This window comes from Cyprinodon tularosa, unplaced genomic scaffold (genome assembly GCF_016077235.1).
Source record: "Cyprinodon tularosa strain WSP-4 unplaced genomic scaffold, ASM1607723v1 ctg347, whole genome shotgun sequence".
NCBI lineage: Eukaryota > Metazoa > Chordata > Actinopteri > Cyprinodontiformes > Cyprinodontidae > Cyprinodon > Cyprinodon tularosa.
Window position 1 is genome coordinate 4554 of NW_024039060.1, and position 19454 is coordinate 24007.

Here is a 19454-nt window from a genome sequence, read left to right on the forward strand (position 1 = left end):
ATGTATGACCCACTGTCGTTATTTGAATGCGGGAAATTGGTTTTGTGTGTACCTTTCAGCAATGAATGTATGGATATATCTGGTCTAGTTTTTACATTGATGGTAATCAGAGTTGCTCTGTTTATGTTTTTTGCTGAAAACGTCTTGGCAAGATTGTATGCAATGTGGTCCGAGTCTAGAGCGAGCTTTCCTTCGTAAGGGCGTAATCTGAGGTTTTGGGGGGACACGCAGGGGATTGGAGCGGATGTGGTCTGCTTACTTCACGGCCGACAGGGCATAGTTCCAGGGAAATCGTCTGAAGTTCTGGTCGGCATGTATGAATGTTATGCTGCAGCAGGTCGCAGATAAAAACACAAGATCCAGATCTTCCATGTATCATATCCCCCAGTTTGAGAGACCCACTGTTCCAGAGCGTATGCTCCTCTACGCCCGCCTTCTTACGCAGTCAGCCTACCAGGGTACCAGAACTAAGGCTTTCGTCCTGCGCAGTATGCTATATCCCATGCACCCTACTCAACCCTTGTCCTGACAGTAATATGGATTGACAAATGGATGCCACTCACATGCCCACGGTCGAGCTCTACAGTATATATCATGTTCCCATCAGGTCGCCGGATATCCACAAGATCCACTAGGACCCTTAGAAAAGAACTTCAGCTCTAGGCAGGGACATTTGATAGAGTCATGTGCACAAGAGAATCTATCAGGTGCCCCTCAGTCAATGAGGTAACATAAGGCTATGCGTCAGTGGAGAGTACTGCGACCGGCCAAGTGTTTATCTAGGTACCCCCCTCTCTCATGGGAAGAGCAACACCAAGCACTTGATAAAAGAAGGTAGAAGAACGATGGGTAGTCAGTGTTTAATTGGAGGAATTGGTCCTTTTATATATATGTAATTTGCTTTTTTAGAAATTATGTAAATCCGTCTGGCCACTGTGTGTAGCTGTCGGAGTGCGTTAGGAACTCCATAAAATCTGAGCAGGGTCGTGCAGGCTATGGGTATGCTTTCTTAATCTTGATGGTTAATATTTTGGGAGTGATCAGATGATAAAGATTGATTTGAATCTTTTAACGCTTAAGAGGCCAGTGCATGCTTCTCTCCAACAGGTAAACTTAAAACTTTATAGGATAAGACCATGAAAAAAAGGAACACCTTCCATGTTTGCTTTCCTTTGAGTTTGATACACAATTGTATGTTTGAATTATTGAACTGTCATGTTTTTAAAATGCTAAAAGGTTTACGGTTTAGTAACAATAGTCAGACAATAACAATCCTGGGACGAAAGCGTGGGCGTTACCTCAATGGTTAGGTTTTGCAACCCACATGGTGAGAGCACTATTGAAAACCATTGAAAAGTTGTGTCAATAAAAAGTTTTCAAAGTTAGTATTACTCAGTCATTGCACGTTGATTTTAGCGGATGCTCTGCTTCCTAGCATGGAGATGAGTGTTGTCATAGATTTGTCGCTGCTATAGTGTGGTAGAGGTTCGGTTTCTGTATGTGATTTGCCTCTTTTGCCTCCTGCGGTTTGGTGCTTCTCCCATAATCTTGCAGTTCTTATTCCTCTTTTGGGAATCCAAATGTCCCATTTAAGTCAGACAGAATGAGACATCAGTGAAAATGTAATGGGAAATACATTTTATATTATTTTAATACTCATGAAATCCTGAAATTACAAAGCAGAGTATTCTGTTTTTACGCCATTTAGTGTAGGGGGGTCATTTATATATGTAATACGTAAGTTCGTTGTTAATATGGAAAACATCTTTAGTAAGTCTATTCAAGCACGTCGTAAGATCAACAGAAGACACAACCGCATTGAATCTGGTTCGATCCTCAACAGAAATTCCTCCCTTCAGGGTCATGGACGTGTTTAGCATTTGACTTGAAATTTAATGGGAAGGATTTTCCGCAGGGGGAGCGTATACTCCGACTTAGATTGGATCAAGGTTGTAGCTATTTTAGTTGGATACTACGCAGATATTCTGCCACCTCAGACTCCGCTGAGTCATCTGTTCGTAGTAACATGTCTAGCAATTCATGGGTCTGGCAGGGCTAAGAGAGACAACGTAAACAACGTAACAACCACTATCTGTCGTTTGGAGGAAAGTACATAATCACAATTTGTGAATCTGACGGGGTCACGAGTCAAGTTGGAGTCGCACAATCAGTGTTTTAGTTAGTGGACAGAATGGGTGGCAAAACATGAAAGAAACCTTAAACTAAAAAACTTTTCATGATAGGAGTTCAGGAGGACAGAGAAAGATAAAGTTAGTGATGTTTTGAGCCTCACAGAAACCAGAATAAAGAGAGGAGAGACAGAGAGGTCAGTGCAGTTATTTCTCACCTCTTTTATCGGAACCAAAGAAAGAAAAACATGGATAAAACTTCACAGATCTCTCTGAGAACTACCTCTACTCTCTGATAGTCACCATGGGAAACCCGACCCAAGAGTTTAATTGCTTAGCGTTTTCTAGGTTCTTAAGCCGTAGATCTGATTATGTTATTTTAATTGACTAAAACGACTCTCCATTTGTTTTGTCTAGATTGTGCAAGACTCGTTAAGTAGAGCTTTGCTCTTATAGAGTGGCAACTGCTAGGATCTTATCACATGAACACTTTTCATAATTCTTAAGCTTACTTAAATTCAGCTTTATATTCACTATAGCGCATATTGCACATTTATGTCATTCTCAGGTCATCTTTCCTAGTTCACCGAGATGCATCAGTTCAGATTAGATCAAAGTTTTCTAATCCTAAGGAAAACTAGCTGCATTGCAGTCGACTCATTGACTTCAGCTAATCCCTACCCTAAAATGATGTAGCGCCAAGTGGAGAGGAACATAATCCCTTTGAGCAGGAAGAAACTCCGCAGAACAAGGATTTTATGTGAGGGCTTTGTGAGGGCGACCAGGGTACCAGGAGAAAGAGTGACAGACATAAGAAAAAGACAGCAAAGATACAAAATGGCAGCTTGTCAACCAGACGCACTTGGCAGGCCCGTTCCAGAACAACACAGCCAAGGCAGTCGGTGAACTATGCAGAGTCTCATGTAGCTAAGAACGAATAGCAAACCAGTTCGTCACAGTCAGAGATAAAGGCTTACAATGGGAAAACAGGCCAAGTTCCAACATCTATAAACAAAGGCGAATTGATGGCAGCGCCAGCTGCTATTTCTTCTGGATGAGTCCACAGACCAACAATTAAATGTGAGGAAATAAGTTAATGTTGTGTTGTATAGCAGGAGAGACGACAGAGAAAAACAATTACACAGATTGTCCCCACCTGCTAGTTGATCCTCTCTATAAGCAGTTTGTGGGACTTGGAAAAGATGAGTATCGGAGATTAAAAAGACCTTCTACGGTGTGTTCAGGCATTATCCTGGAAAGGGTACAAGGCTCAGCTACAGTAGAAAGGTTGGGGCTATGCTTCTGGAAAAAATTATGTTGATAAAAACTTAATGTGCTTCTAAGATAGCATTATGAGGGCACACATGCCAGATGTCGACACAAAGAGGAGCAAGCAATTTCATGTGAAGACCTTTTACGCATCATCATAATATTATGACCACATTTAAGCAGGTAGCATGAGACAGATAACACTCCAGATTTTTACTCTAGATTAGCGCCTTTTTTGTAAATCCTGTTGATTGTAGCAGCATGTGTTTACCCCTTTACGCACCAGAGAAAAACATCTCCTTATGTTGCGCCACTTGAAATGATTGGGACTGACCTTTACTGTGTCAGACGCATCAGTAAAAATATCAGACATACAAGACACGTAGAATATCATAGAGTGAGAGCAGGAAGATATTAAATTAAAACCGCATCAACATGCAAAGAAGGGTTTCTAAGTCTAATAGAGTATTCATGAAATCATTAATAAGTACTCGCTGCTGGAAAGGAGACACAAGAAATAAAACACTAAATCAACATTTCTATTATATTATGTCATGAAGAGAAGAAGATACACGAAGAGATGCAACAGAAGGAAAATGTTTTTTTAAGAGAAGCAATGCTTGTGGAGTGAAAGTTGTTCCGACTTGGTGAAGATCTGCGCAAAGTGGAAGCTGAAGGACAACAGGTAACTAAGCCGAGACATCATACTTTGCTGTGTTTGTTATTCGGAGAAAGAAACGAATTGGGTATTATTAAATTATTAATTATTTCAGCCGCCATCGTTTGGGTCGGACGGCTGCGTTTTACCGCGGGCCTAGGTGACAAGCCGCTCTGTGGGTCGGGTGTCGCGACTCGCGGCCTCTAAAATGGGAATTCTCATCGTGTGTCCCTTCTGTCCGTGTAAAAGTGCTTCAGGATCTATTTTAATGTTCAGAATCCGGAACAACATGACCTTTGATCGATACATTGCAAGAAATGTCTATTCCTGTGGAAGATGAAACGATTAGAACCGGAGGATAACTGAAGATTTAAATAAAGGCAGCACAGATTTTAGGACTGAACTGAGATTCCATGGCTAAAAAAGTTTCACTCAGAGGATGCCAGGTGATTGGTCTAACAAGGACATGTTTAGTAATTTTTAGCAAACATCCATATTTTTTATTTTAGGTTCTAAAGGTTTAGTTTTTATTTGCAGATTACGGTGTTTTAAGATGTGTTTCGTAAGAATAACCAGAGCTGTGCAAACTGCCCTCACTCTGCAGTGAATGACAGTATGGATCAACACTTGCTTTATGCGCATATCGAACTGCATATCACTTCCCTTGCTATTTTCAAGAAAAATTAATTCCCTTTAAAAAACCAATCCTTTGGACTTAGTTTCAAGTGTGAAGTACGTTTTCTCTTCCAATCCAGAGAGCTATTTTCCAAATCCAAAATATCCGAAATAGCGTTGAGTTCAGGTTTTATCGAGCATACAACAAAGCCTGTTTGTTTATGGCAAAACATGCAAATAGAATACAGGATGAAGGGTTACACCCCTTTGTGGAGTGATGGGGGTCATATGGCTTATTAATTAAGCACTGCACATGACCCTCATACTGTCTATGTCTCTTGAAAGGTGGTTGTTAGGAAGGAATTGTTGGCCATGGCACTGAATAGTTTGAGGGTCTTCTGTTCTCTGATAAAGGGGCTTTTGGGGATGAGATGAGGATACAAGTCTTCCTTCTCCACAGGGAGCTTTTGATATTAGAGTATTTAACGCTCATTGCTGGGTTTGTTATTTCCATTTTTTTATTTCTTTCACATTGTGAATAGTAAAAACTAAAGTTATAGACCAGTCCTTGCTTGCTCTTCTATGCTGCTACCTAAGAAGGAGGCTTTGCAAATGTGCATGTTATTTATAACCGAAAACAAAGGCTTTGTTGTGTCCACTCTATGAAACTGAAGTTCGAGCTATTTCTGACATTTTTGAATTCTAAAAACGATCCTGGAGTGGAAGAGAAACGTCTTCTCGCAACCTTTGGAACAGAAGTCCAGCGGAATGTTTTCAAACTTTTTGGAATGACTCCTTACCTGGGTGACTGAGAATCGGTCCCCCGCATAAGAACAAGTGACTTATTTCAGAAGGGACAAAAAAATGACTAATTAGATTTTTTGATTTTGTTTTCCAGTGTAAGAAAAAAATAATGGGGGTCTATTGATACTCATGAACTATTAGCAGGAAGGTCTCTGTTTTTGCTGGGGGTGGTCAGTAATCGACATCTGTGAGACGCTAGAAGGACGGGAAACGATGTGGAACGCAGCAATTAGCCGCAATTGTTATTTAAGTGGGTTCTAATGATTTAAAGTAGACAGCAGGCGAGTGCCGAGACGATGGAGGTGCTTACCATGAAGTCATGGATGGCTAGTCCCTTCTCAAAATCTGACCGGCCTTTATTGCCTTATGATAAGTCCAGCAGAGTCATGGACCAATAAGACTTTAGCTCTCGGTAGACAAGCTATATTAGCTAAGCTAAATGAATTGAATTAGGTGAGGCTAATGTAAGGCTGGTGCATACATCTAAACTATCAAGCTATAATGTTTTATTCATGTATTTCTCTAATAAGGCTGCTTTGATACTAAAATCAGAAACCAAAGATGTCATAAATCACCACAATATTTTATGGTGTTACTAGTAACTTTCATTCAATTCAATTACCAATTCAGTTTATTTAGTATAGGCAGCAAATTCCAACAATGTCATCTAGAGGATTTACAGTTCAACCAAGTATCACATTTTATTACAAGTTTTCTAGCTAAGGTAAAATCCAGTTGCTTGCATTGACTCATTGATCAAATTACAAATCCCCCACTAAGCGATGCTTGTAAGCGACAGTGGATAGGAATAACATCCTTTTAACAGGGAAGAAACGCTCCAGCATGAGAAGCAGGCTCTGTGGTGAGGGGGGCAGGCCATCTGCCGAGGCGGATGGGGTTCAAGGGACAGAAGCAGAGATACAAAAAGCAGCTGGGTTGAAAAGGCGGGCCCCGCAGGATACACCAGCCAGGCAGTCACGAGCTCCAAGGCAGTCCCATCGCCTAGCGGAAGAAGAAAGCACATTCCACTCAGTCTAGGTCCAGAGAAACTGGACAACACTGGAAAACAGGCCGATTCTCAAACATCATTATACAAGGGTGTTGATAGACGCTGCACAGCGACTGTTTACTTTTCCGTGGAGGACGTTTCATGCAGCCAAATCACAGTACACAGACGAGGGCCAAAAGCTTCATCTTGAGGGAAGATAAGCATTACGAGAGAGCAGAAGGTTAGAGATTGATACGAGTAAACAGAGTTCGTGCTCAGAAATAGGAGAAGAGAGAGCGAATGAAGCAAGACAATGAATGAAATGGGTTTGTCCCTATGTCTCCAGAAAGTCTAACGCTAAGCCCACAAACAGCATAATCTATAGATGATAGCTCAGTTAACCTGAGCACTATCAACTATAAGCTTTATCAAAAAGGAAAGTTTTAAGCCTAGCCTTATAAAAGTAGACATGGGTTGTGGCTCACTGTGAACCTATAAATGGATAGTTGGTTCACACAGAGAGGAGCTGATAAATAAACGATCTGCTGCCAATTCTTACTTTTGATAATTCTAGGAACCTGCACTACGTTAAACCTTGCAGATTGAGGCGAGAGTGCTCTCCGTTAGGTACATAAGGAAACAATCAGATCTTGATATAAGATGGTCTTGGCCATTTACGGTGTTTATGTGAGATGGAGGATTTTAAATTCTTATTCTTGATTAACAAGGAAAGCCCAATGAAGAGAAGCCCGGAAGGCGCGTTTAGATCTCTCTTTTATAATTTATTCACTTGAACTCTGCAGCAGCATTTGGTTAGGCTGAAGGCTTTTAACTACAGTTTGTGACTTCCTGATAGTAAAGAATTTACACGTCGGTCCTAGCCTTGAAGTAACAAATGCCGATGGGACTAGTTTCTAAGCATCACCCTGGACAAGGATATTTTAATCTTTTGCCAAGTTCCTCAGATGAAAGAAGGAAATTCTAGAAAACCTCCGAATGATATGGGGACTAAATGCCAGGTTTGATCAAAACAACACCAAGATTTTTTTACTTGTATTATGTCTGAGAAAGTCAGTTTGAGATCCATCCAAATGAAGTGACCTGGCTAATCAGTTTCTTTTTCAGCAGACTTGAGTACCAAAGACTATAATTAGTTTTGTGCTGTCATTCAGAAGCAGAAGAAAGCTTAAGGTGTCATCAGGTTTTTATGTCATCAAGACATGCCTGTAATCTATGTAATGGGTTAGCTTTCACTCTGGATTTCTAGACATGATAATAGCTGGGTATCATCAGGCTAACAGAGGAAATTTTATCCCATTGTGTCTAAGTAATGTCTCCCAATTGGGAGATGTATAAAGTTAAAGAGATGGTCTAGCAACTGATCCTTGTGGTATCCAGAAGGTAACATTTGAGCGTGTTGAAGATCTATATCTTAACTATGAAAAATTGAATTCGATCTGATAGATAAGTTTAAACCAGTCTTACGTGCCTGTTCCTTTAATCCTAACAAAATAATTCCAGAGTCTTTCTAAAAGGAATTATTATGGTAACATGTTTAAATGCAGCACTTAAGATCGACAGGGACGAGAGCATAGATTAAGCGTTCACTTATCTGAGGGCCTATGATGCATCTATTAGTGACTTTACCATGAGTGTATCTCATTGCTATGATGGAGCTCCTAAAGCCAGATGAACTTCTTCACCAAAAGTCGATTAGGGTGACGTGATGCAGCAATACTGTTTGGCAGACTACTTCTCAAGAATTGTGGATAAAGAAAGGAGATTGGTTTATAGGTCTATAATTGACCAAGTCATCTTGGGTCAAGAGACGGTTTCTTAAGCAGAGTTTAATTTACAGCCTTAATAGCTTTAGGTACATTATCCTGTAAAGAGATAGATTTATTCACATCTAAAAATGGAGGAGCGAGATCAAGGAATACCTCCTTAAAATAACCTGGTTTGGAACTGGATCTAACATAAAGTTGATGGCTTAGATGAAGACAATAATTTTGCTAACATTAGAGAGTTTCAACTGCGGATCAAAGCAAGTCTATGACCCAGTTACAGACTTCCATGACTTACTCCTCAGGTACTAATCGCGGATAGCGGTGTGCTTGATGTGTTCTATTTATAAATAGATCAAATCTTAGATTTATAAAGTAGATGCCCTGAAGGGTCATTGGCTGTAGAGCAGAGTGGAATGGAAAGCGGTTCATACTGGCTATGGCTTCGACATGGAGTTGGAGGTGTTGGCATGTAATAAAAAGAAGAATCTATAGGATTGTATTTTAGTTCTCCTCTATTATGAGGAGAGTTATGCTGCTCTTGCTTTACAACAGGAGTCCTCCTTTATACAGCAGTAAACATTTTTTCCAGAACTAGGAAGGACTCTGCAGGCCTGAGGGCGATTTTTCTCTCAGTTTCTAGCATTTTGTTCAAAGTACAGCTATGCATTAAAACGAAAGGGAGCTGAACTTTTATTTATATACGGATTTCCTTTTCTCTACAGGTAGACTTGTCGTGTCTAAGGCACATGCAGAGAACTAGCAACCCCATCAACAAATATCATCCAACGCTGTGATAGGGATTAAGCTAAACTTTTGCTAATCTGCAGCATGTCTCAGTGAACTCACAGAGGAGAGAGAAAGTGCAGAAGCGCAGATCTTTAAGAATTTAAATGCATCTACTAGTGTATACAGATTTACTAAAGATTGAACGCCTTCTTGTGGGGAGGGAGAGATCTCTGTTAAGAGTAAGTCATGAAAGTTTATTAGAAAGTGTAGTAGATGGACAGGGTTGTGAGGAATTATGTTATTTCTTCACATTTATGCTTTATGTCAGCACCAGATCCGTCAAAGTATGAAGATGAGAATGGTGGGACTATTTCCTTAGAACAAAGCCACATAGGGTTAAGATTCTCATTAAAGGATGCCTCTTAAGCATCGCATTCAAATGTCAGCAAGGATGTTAACATCTACCAATAAGAAGACTGTCAGTATTTAATACCAAATCAGAAAGGATACTGAAAAATATCTAAGAAATTCAGGAGTCAGGCAATGGTGAGATACAAGTTACAAGAAAGAAGAGGTTGTTTGTTGCCTTGAAATTAGGATCAGGGAAATTAAGGGTGTAAATGTTCAAGAGAGAGTTGTAGGTATTTAAGAAATAAAATGTTCTTGGGAGTAATCGCAGTAAGTAGATGGAAGATTGTTGCTACTCCTCTCCTGCACAGTACTTATTGGGGATGTGAAATTTAAAGTGCTTGAAGGAGTTCGCATCATTTTGATGATACTATATCTCTGCTGCAGCCAGGTTTCTGTAAGGCAAAAACATTCAATGTGATTTAACACAAATCAAGTCATTAACTTAGATAGATTTTAGAGGAAAGGATCTTATGTTTATATCAGGCCCCGAATTTACTTGTTTTAATTTTTCCATATTGAGACTATTTTGATTTTAATTAGTATATCATGATCTTCTCCACTGTTTGGGAATCTTGGCTAATTTATTAGATTTTGGTGTTGGGCAAGCACAGACACACTGCTATGAGATGGAGTAAAGAAGTGTGGTAACAGTAGAGAATGCTGCAGAGATGTGTGTTAAATACACTCTGCTGTCCCAGGTCTGCACCCGATGTGGTGGTCAGGGTATTGGGGACTATTAATATGTGGTCCAGATTCTAGACGACAGCTGCCACCATCCAAAGTGGGATGGCTGCCGTCTCTCGGAATTATACCAGGGCTTTCCCAAAGGAGACATTGCAAATTCATATGAAGCCCACGTTGTATATCAGGGGGCACCACCTAGACAACTCATCGGGTGTGAAATGAGACATGCGGGGCTAAACATGTATTATGGTCCGTTCAGGGAGGGGACAGAGAAAAATTCCGGAGTCGAATTTTTTTTGGAGAATTACCACGAGAGGCGCAACACTAATGCTTAGTGACCTGTGGCTCCGATCGGTGTACACTCCGTGGTGTGTACCCACCAGGTGAATACAAATACTGTATTTAAACCTTATCTTAGCCAGTGTTTAAGGTAGGATTTTGATGTCGCACGTTTTGACCCCGGCGGGCAAACACATTGACATCAGGTCCTGGGTGTCTCTACTGCCGAGTTGAAGACAGAAGGAGTCCCTCAATCGACGAGAGGGTGTGGGGTCTTGTCCGTGGGTGTGTCACTGAGTGGGTGAACCCGGGATAGGAATAAGAAAACGTGGAAGAGCGGGTTGGTGGTGACCATGAGGGCAGAGAATCCACGGGACTACGCCTTTATTCGTTCCCGTATACCAATCGCCTGGGCTGCTCATGCACATTTTGGAGGACAGCTACGTGGGGGTGCACCATATTTAACTCTGGATGTCAACAGCTGAAGCCTGGATTTAACTCTCATGACACCCTCGCTCTCCAAAGTACAATGTAATTAACTACCATTATTACACATCATTATCCACTAACGGTGGCAGAGGAATAACTGAACATCTGACACAGAGAGGCCAGGAGAGGGAAGAGGGAGAAGGAAGAGCATTGGAAATAGAGGTCAAGGAGGGAGAATAGAAGAGAAAGCAATAGCAATGCAAGTAGCGCTAGCCTAGGAATAGCTACTTCTTGCTTCCATCAGAAATAAAAACAGTGTGATATCTGCAAGTGATCAGTAGAACAAGAATGCTGCGAGGTGCTATATTTTAACTGTAGGTCAGTTAGAGTTACTTAGATACAGGGATATTCACAGAGAGTATAACATTAACTTCCAGGATGGAGATACTCTGATACGCTGCACACTCACGTTAATCCAAACAAGGAAAAAGTGACAGGGTGCCAAAATAGGAAGCAGGAGAGCAAGAAATAAACTTCTCACTGATAGTCCGATAGTATGAGGTTGCGGTTGATTTTTTCGGTTATATTAGCAATTTTTTTTAAAGAAAAGTATGAGTTATTTTTACGCAAGTCATTTTTCACTATGTTATTCATTCATTTATTAATGTTAAAGTTTCAAACTAAGCATTTAGAGTTTCTTAAATGATCTTAAGTTTGGAGCTAGCTAGCTATTTAAAAAACTAAATATAGTGACTGGAAGTTATTCTGTTCGCACATGTGCAGGACGGATCGTGCTTCCGGGACGGATCAGGTAGTGATAGCACTTTCTCTGGGCATGGCCCGCCCTGACCTCTGAGACGCCCTCTCCAGCTGTCCTAAATATTTGAACACGTCTGCATCTCCTGGACGGTAGCTACAAGGCCCTAGGTCCTGCTGCTGATCTGTTCTTTCCATGATGCTCCTGCTCCACTAAAAATCAGATCTTATATGGGGGGGATTTAGTTTAGTCTCCAACTGTATTTCTGACCAAAGCCAAACAAAATCCCAAAATATCATCAAAACACCCATCCTCACAGTGTTGGTGGTAAATGTTCTGATTTTTGATTGTTTCCTTTGATTCATTTGAGTTTATCAAGAAAACACTTCTTTACTTTAAATGAACAAAATATGGGGGGAAAAAAAGAAAAATGCAGAAAGTTCATGATTTTTTTAGTGGCTGTTTCCAAAGGCAAAACTCCATGCTATGTCACAAAAACAAATCCTTATTGTGATTCGGTCCTCTGCTTGCTGTCTGACTCATATTTTGTTTGCCTGTTGTGTCTCTGTCGCCTCAATGGGAGGTTTTGTTATGACGCGTTAACTGTGATCATCTGGTCCTCCTCCAGCCGGGCAGACTAGTTTTGGGTTGGAGGTGAAATATCAAATCATGTCTACAGCTGAAGTGACTTTAGTTTGAGAAGAAAAATAAATAAAGAAAATGAGACATGAAGAGGTTGACTGGTTCTGCTGGAGCCAGAGATATGTTGGAAGTTAGGCCTTCAGTGAATATAAATGCTTCATTCTCCTTCTGTCGGCTTGGAACGATCCACACGGATGAGCTGAAATGAAAGAGTGATGAAAGCAGCTGTGCTGCAGAGGGAAGCGCAGGGAGCTGCAGCAGCTTTACCTCCAAACATCTCTTAACAAGAATGGAGACTGATAGAAGATCTTTACCACCATTTCATTTTTACATTCATAAAAAATGGTTCTTCCAATACTGTCATCACTTTAAAAAGTGACTTTGTGTATATGCAGTATCAGGCATTCAAAATGGCCCTTCCCAGTCAAACGCCACCTAAATGGCAGCCCACTTCCCTGCGACTCCCAAGCAAAATCCCCTCCAACTGCCAGCCACTGGTGTGACCCCCTCTTGCATATTTTTCTACTCTGACTCCATCCTTTCACTGAATTACAGGGTCTAACCAGGAGATGGCGCTTCTCTTTAGATCTTAATGTCCACAAATCATGACAGAAAGAATATTTTAGTACAAAGCTTGATGTTAAAAAGGAATTGTTGGGCACCAGCCAGGGCCAGCCCATCAAGGAAAGTGGAGACATCTTGAATGGCTACTACTGTATCTTAGTTGTAATAAATGAATGAAGACCACACCTGGTGCCTCTCCTATCAGAAAACACAGAAATCTGAGGCTACAGTTGCTATCAGCTCAGAAACCTGCAGAAACTTATACTCCTTTCCATCTGGCACAAAAACCAGTTTAAACCTGGGACCAATCAGCTTTTAGTGGCAGTAGGAACAGCTCACTGACGCGTGTATACCTGGGTCAAAAAAAATCTCCTCGGCTCTGATTGGCATGCTGTGGGAACACCAGAGCCTCTGTTCTGTCAGATCAGCATACCTATAGTCAATACACATATGCAAGACATCAGATTTGTATTTATCACTTTAGTTTTGTACGAAAAATAGACTTTAGGGAAGCGGCTTGTCTAACGGTTGCATTTCCAAATTCTCCAGAGAGGTGCCCGACTTTACACGAGTGAATAAAGTGAATGTTATTGGTCGATTATCAAGGGGGCGGGATTCTTGTGGCGGAAGGTTAGCAAGCATTTTCTGTTGTGGCTGGTTTGTCGGAAGCATCTTGCTAACCAGTTAGCAACTTAGTGCTAGTAGGTTCCCAATGGGAAATTCCATTGGGACCAAGTAGCACTAAATTGGTGACTTAGAAACGACACTGTCAAGGAACGCTATGGACAGAGGAAACATGCAAGAGGAGGAGAGTTTAGTGTCGGAGGTCGTGGATGAGTCTCCTCCGTCATCCATTTTTTATTTAGAGGAGGAAAGTGGGGACGAAGTTGTCGTGGAAGAGGACGCCAGGGCGGCAGAAGCTTGGTTTGGTGTAGAAGGCTTCCAGCCATACATGTTTGAGCCCTTGCCTCGCAACGCTGCCAGTTCTGTTAGCTCTACGCCTGCTGAAGACACAGACGTCCATCCCCGTGAACACTGGGACGGAACTCAATGGGAAAGGAAAGGATTCTGATTTCTTATTTCAACCGTTGCGTATATTAGCTGCGACATATGAATCAAGATGCTATGACCGAAAAAATTTGATTGACAGATGACCGACTTTAAAGATGCACAAAAATGGTGGCAGTTCTTTTCTCTTTCTAACTAACTAGCTAAATGGGCTAGGTCACGGTTGTATTGGTTTAATTTAGGATTGTCATTAATCGATTATTCAAATAATCGTTAACTAATTAAGTAATCAATTATTAACTGTAGTATAGGGACTGTACAACATGCATTTAACTGACAGAGCGACCAACTTAGAGTGGTAATTATGCCAAGATTGTAAATAAATATATATAAACATTTACATTTAAGATAAAAAAATTTCGTCTCTCAATCTGCTCTATTCAGAACTCCTAAAGTGGAAAAGTTTTAGTTTCACCTGGTTTAATTTAGTAATAAATCTTCTTTAAGGAATCTTTGGTTATCTGATCAATAATTGAAAAAATAAACAACAGATTAATCAGTTTGGAAAATAATTGTTAGTTGCAGCCCTAGATTCATTACTTTGTGAGATAAATACAGATTTTAAAAAGAACAAATCAGTTATTGACAGTTAACATGTAGTTCAATACTGTTGGAAGGACTTGAGATTCCTAGTAATCCTTAGTCCTGTAATCTTTCTAAATCTTCCCACAGTGGCCACAACCCTCGGGTTGCTTCAGCTCCTCTGAGGCTCTGAAATGTGAAGCATGAGTTGGAACCTATTTCCATTCTGGCATGTTTGTGTCGCCACCTTTGAGCTCAGGCTGATCTGCGGTGACCCCTGCTCAAGCTTCACATAACTGGGATGGTTTCCATGGCCGCAGCTCCAACTGCCTCCTTCATTCTTCAGGATTTAAGGTTTTAAAGCTTCAGAGCTGCAGCGATTGGACAGTCTGGATGACAGAAAAATAATTACAACCCTTATCAAGCAATGAAGAATGGCTTATGAATGCCAATTAATTATCATCTCAACTTTACTGCAGTTTGTTTCATTTTTAAAGACAAAATGTTGCTATAAATCAAAATTAAACCAGTTTGACCTGCAATCGTCTTTTCACCATCAGCTCTACTCACAGGATCTACTAAGAATATTTTTCTGAAGCTTTCTCTGTTACTGCTGTTGATGAAAATGGTCCATATTTAAAGTTGTTTATGTTTTGGTCATAATGGAGGTAAAACCATCATGATCCACTTTGATGCATCCTGATTCTGTTTCAATGCATCAGCTGAGAAAATCAAAATCAGTTAAAGACGTAAAAGGTTTTTTGCTGTTGTTTGCAGTCAGAAAACATTTGAAGTCCTTGTCAGACAGAAGAGTTCACAGCTGCAGATTCTCTGCATTTCTTTGCACCATCTCCCGTTAAACAATCGGCATGAAAACAGGCAGCAGGGACCCATCAGTGTCCTCTGATCTATTTAAGGCTCGAATTTCAGCCTCCGGTTCACATAGTTTCGTTCAAAGTTATACACAAACCATTTATAGTTAGATCTATAGTTATGCTGCTATAGGCTTAGACTGCTGGAGGACATAGGGACCCATTTTTCATCATTCTGCTTCATTCTATCTCTATTCTCCCACTCTGTAGAATCTGTTAGTTCAATCTCTAATGTTCTGCTCTCTCTGCTTTTTCTCATAGTAGCTTCATCTGGTCTGTTCCTGTTTAGCTGTGACTCCATCCTGGAGAGAAATATCAGCTGTGCTGCTGCCATCAACACCTTTGTTTATAGATGTTGGAGCTTGGCTTGTTTTTCAGTGTAGTCCTGTTTCTCTGACTGTGACTAACTGGATGTGCTCTCTTCATCCTCTGACATGGGAGCTGGCTCAGAGCTCGTCTGCCTGGCTGTGTGTTTCCTGGACGGTTGGTTGACAGTTGCCTTTTGTATCTATGCTTCTTTTTCTATCTCTGCTTCTGTCTCCTTGAACCCCAGTCGGCCTCAGCAGATGGCCGCTCACACTGAGCCTGGTTCTGCTGGAGGTTTCTTCCTGTTCAAAGGGAGTTTTTCCTCTCCACTGTCACTACAAGCATGATTAGTGTGAGGGATTGCTGAAGAGTCAATGAGTCGATGCAATCAGCTGGTTTTCCTTAGATAAAAAACTTTGAATCAATCTGACTGGATGATCTGGTGAACTGGAAAGTGACCTGAAATGACATGTGTTGCTAATTGGCGCCATAAAAAATAAACTGAATTGAATTGTCTTATTTGAAGTGCATATTCCACATTCCATTCTATTGGTAAATCATCTAATTTACCTGCTCAGATTAAGGATAAATAAATATAATTTAAGACATTTTAACTTATTTCCAGATTTTTTTTCTAGTGAACCTCCTACCCTGGAAAAAACATCTGGAAATAAGTAAAAATGTCTTAAATTAAGTGAATTTACCCTAATTTGGTAAATTAGGTAGTTTGCCAATGAAATGTGAAAATATGCACTTTAAATAAGACAATATAATAGTTTTTTTTTCTTATTTTAATGTAAATTGTCTTGTTACGTTGGCAAAATGTCTGTTTTACCTCCTCAATCCAAGAACAAAAGCACTTATTTGAAGAAAAAATGACTTATCTCGAGTTCTAGATTAGTCTAAATCTAGATAAGTAATTTTTTCATAAAATAAGTGCATTTGTTCTTGAAGTAAGACAGTTTGCCAATGGAAAAAGACAATTTAAACAATTGTATTCTTTTTATTCAATTGAGTATTATCTAATTATTCTATTTTAAGAGTAAAAACACTCATTCCACTGGCAGATCATCTTATTGAGCTGCTCAAATTAAGGGTAAATACACTTAATTTAAGACATTTTTACTTATTTCCAGATGGTTTTTGCAGTGAAACTCCTACAAGATGAAGTCAGAAACAGCGGGGGGGGGGATACCCGCTGACTATTTTAGATTTCTGCTTTTTAAAGCAGGCAGGAGCAAAGTAGAGGCCGCAGTGGCAGCAGTGGAGACGGTGTGTTTAGCTCGTCCACTAATTCACCAAACCCACCAAGCGCCTCACTGTAATTATCTTCTCTCTACTTTGACCCCCTTTGATCCAAACATCTGTTCAGCAAAAAAATATGTCTTTTTATAAACGGATATGTGTAGCTGAGGCATGAAACATTTGGGTGTATAGTTTATTTCAGCTTTCAGACCAGAGCAGCACTGGTTTCATGGTGTGGAGAGGAGGAGCCGGCGGGGGGGGGGGGGGGGGGGGGGGGGGGGGGGGGGTGCTTCGAGCGAAGGTCATCTGTTGAACAAAGAAACAAAACAAAAACGAAACATCTCAGCTCGTGCCACGCTCAGCCTGTGGATTTCTGCAGGCATATTTTCACGGATTCTCTGTCACTGAATCCGTCTGCTGTCAATGAATTCACTGTTCGCAGGCCGCCGCTTTTATGAGAGCCGTGATTCATTCTGAGAACAGGACGCGTCATTAACACAGCCGTCCTCAGGACAAAGTCCTGGTCTGAAGCTCGGTGGTGGTCGCAGAGAGCTGTGATGCTCAGAAGGTCAGAGGTCACAAACTGATGAATGAGGGAAGTTAATGATGAGGAAAACGACTCCAAGTCAGCAGTTAGAACTTTATGGAAAAGTTTGTTAAAAAAAAAACACTTAAAAAAGTAAAATAATCATTGAAGCGGAAAATTTCAACTGCATTTGTTCATGTTCATTACATATTGAAGAATTCATTTATTCCTGAAACTGTTCAGCAGCTGAAACAGATCAGAGATTGTTTTCACACAGAATAATGTTTTTAAGCTTTTATTTTCTTAAAGTGATTTATTTAATAAAAAAATGAAAATATAAAAATATGAAAAACATTGAGGAGTTTGTTCACTGCATAAAATAGAAGTGCATTTGTTCTTGAATTTTGGAGGTCAGTGGAACACAATGGAATAAGACAATTTATATTTAAAATAAGAGAAAAAAAACCAATTGCATTGTCTTTTTTCAAGTGCATGATATCTAATTATGATTTTTACTTATGTTAACAGTAAAAAATACTCATTCCATTCTATTCAGTTTATTTCTATAAATTCACATCATGTCATCTCAGGTCACTTTCCAGTTCACCAGATCATCCAGTCAGATTGATTCAAAGTTTTCTATCTAAGGAAAACCAGCTGATTGCATCGACTCATTGACTCTTCAGCAATCCCTCACACTAAGCATGCTTGTAGCGACAGTGGAGAGGAAAAAACTATTTAAATTAAGGGTATTTACCCTTAATTTAAGTATGTAAATGAGATAGGTTGCCAGTGGAATGAGTATTTTTACTCTTAAATTAGGTATTTCGATAATATGCACTTGAAATAAGTGCAATTGTGTTTTCTTATTTTAAATGTAAATAGTCTTGTCCAAAAGCAAAATGTCTCTTTTACCTCCTCAATCCAAAAACAAATGCACTTATTTTAAGAAAAAATCCTTATCTAGATTTTGATTTTTTTTTGAGTAAAGAACAAGAAGAAATCTTCTTCCATTGGCAAAGTGTCTCACTTTCCTCCTCAATTCAAGAAAAAATCACTTATTTAGTTTTCAATTTTTTGCAGTCTTGTGTTCATTTTCTGGGGTTCTGTCCAACCTCCTGCTTTCCCTGTTTTTCTGTAAGTTTTATTAAATAGTCTCACCCACTTAGTGCAGGTTTAGCGTTGAGGTAACAGCTGATGCAAAATGATAAATAATTCCTGTTAAAAGGGAGTTTTTCCTCTCCACTGTCGTTACAAGCATGCTTAGTGTAACTGTATAGTGCCTCGAGATGACATGATGTGAATTGGAGCTATAGAAATAAACTGAATAGAATTGAAATGGATAATCCAGGATTATTGCTGTTTTCTTTCATGCTGTGTTTTTTTGGATTTTAAACCTAGTTTTAAAGAAAGACCAAAGGCGGGTCAGAACCGAGGCTGATCATAGAAGCCAATCATCTTTCCACACCCCACCCCACCCCACCCACACCCACACACACTTTCAGCTGCAGACACATGGTGTGATGAAGATGTTTCTCCAGTGGAGACCATTGATCCACGGCTGTGTTCCCTGAGAGATTAAAAGTCTGTGTCTCTCTCTCTCACACACACTTCATTTTCGTCTCTTAATGTGTGTGTTTTCTCTGTGGGGGGGCACAATCAATAACCATGGTTTAGAATCAGGGATGTGAGTGAGGCAGGGATCTGGGAAGCAGCCAGCTGCTGCCAATCATGTTAAAAGCCTTTTGACAGTGATAAACAGGAGGACTGTTAAACGTAAATAAATAAATTAGAAACACGTCGCTTAGATTAGATCTTAGGCTTTAAAGCATTTATTTTAAAAATATTATTCCAAAAGACAAAATAGAATAAAGCTGGGGAAATAGAGACACCTTCTTTCTGATGAATGCTGAAGGAGAAGCATTTCCAGATCTGTTCATGAATGTTCCTCAGCTTCATCTGCTGGTTTAAAGGAGGAGATAAAGAAACAGACGAGACTCAGCAGCAGCAGCACACTGGGGGGAAAAAAATCAAGAAATGAGTAAAAAAATGTCTTCAATTAAGTTTATTTAATTTGAGTAGGCAAATGAAATAGTTTGCCAGTGGAATGAGTATTTTTACTCTTAATTAGGTAATTAGATAATATGTGCTTGAAATAAGACAATCCAATTGT